We start from the raw sequence: 1764 nt of genomic DNA, 5'->3' as shown, positions 1-1764 counted from the left end.
TATTTATTAAATTAGTATATGAGCATAATTAATTGATGATAATGCGAGAGTTTGTAAATCTGAATATTTCAAGAAGTATTTTGATAGATCTTGTTAACAACGTTTATTAAGATGCTTCTCAAAAGTTACTTTAACAAAAGAACTCATTTACTTTGTCATCTTAATAACAATTGTTTTACAAATGGTTTATGAAATAGAAAACATAATTAGTTTCTTTTTTAGAAGCATACTACCCTTTTCCCCCAACCAAAACTAGATATTGTTTTTAATGTTTTAAGGTAGAAAGATAAAGTATAGAAATATAAATAATAAAATAATAAACACTAACAAAGCTGTAACAATTGTACAATTAACCTCCCTGTGGTTCGACCCCAGTCTTGCCGGGTTATTTATTACTTCGACACTCCTGCACTTGGGAGAAGACATCAACCTTTTTGTCGTGTCACCTTTCCTCTAAACCAAAATTAGATATTGTCCTCAATCTTTTAAGGTAGAAAGATAAAGTATAGAAAACATCACCTGAAATAATAAACATTGACAAACCTGAAACACACTTAAACAAATATAAGAAATAACAAAATAAAATAAAATGTTATTAACAAAACCAAAAGACACAAAGTTTCACAAACAAAGACTTAAATTATAACTGTGATTGTGGCTCACATCTTTCCTTGGTTTTACATCTAAGAAAGACTTAAATGCCCTCTATATGTTGAAGATAAGCTTTTCATCCAATTTTCTTAAAAACTGGCAAATAGAGTCTTTTATAGTTAGATTTCAAAGACTATATCAAGCATGCTCTTTATGAACATGGAATCATAAGTCATGAAATACACAATGCATATCTTCATTAGGTGCATCTCAAGAGTCAATAAAAGATTATCTAAAGATTATTTATGTTTTGAAATAAATCCTAACTTTTGATAATTTTTACAAGCTTCGTAGAACATATATGTGTCTTTGAACATGGTAGGCCAATACAATACATATTGTAAGATTTTGTAGTTTTCTTTTTTGACGAGAAATGATTCTCATATGCCTTAGAATGAAAACATTTAATGACACCACTTACCTTATTGTTTGAAATGCATCTTTGAAATATTTAATCATGACAATATTTGAATAAGGATCATTCCAATAAAAGTTCTTCATTTTTTTCAAAAACTTTCCTTTGTCATGAAAGTAATCATCGATTGGTGGGATGTAAAATATCAAATCTATTGTCACTCTTGATAAAATATCCACATTAATATTTTTTATGTGTTTCTTACCCATGATTTCTTCCCAAGAAGAAATCATTTGCAAATCCTCAGATTCATCAAACTTAATTTTACTCAAAATATATTCAAGTTGATTATAAACTAATTCTTCAATAAGATCTACTTTTTGTAAATCATTATCATCTCCAGGTTGCTTGTAAATGTTGAAAATATTTATCTCCAATGTCATGTTTTTAGTCCATTCCTATAATTAATTAATGCATTAGAAGTTGTAAGAAATGTGTATCCTAAAATAATAGGAAATTAATTATATGCTTCAACAGTTTATGTGTCCAAGATAATAAAATCCAAAGGATAAATGAATTTATCGATTTGTACAACATTCTTCAACTATTCCTCTAGTTAACTTTTATCTTATTTATATTCTTATTTTGTTTATTTATTTTTCTTTCTTTCATTATGTTTAGCTAAGTTTATTATGTCGAGGTGAAAAAGTTACACTAATGGTGTAAGAATAAGTATAATGTAAACTTAATATGGACTT

The sequence above is a fragment of the Populus euphratica genome, unplaced genomic scaffold (assembly GCF_000495115.2).
Source record: "Populus euphratica unplaced genomic scaffold, PopEup_1.0 scaffold899.1, whole genome shotgun sequence".
NCBI lineage: Eukaryota > Viridiplantae > Streptophyta > Magnoliopsida > Malpighiales > Salicaceae > Populus > Populus euphratica.
Note: the sequence above shows the minus strand (reverse complement) of the source record.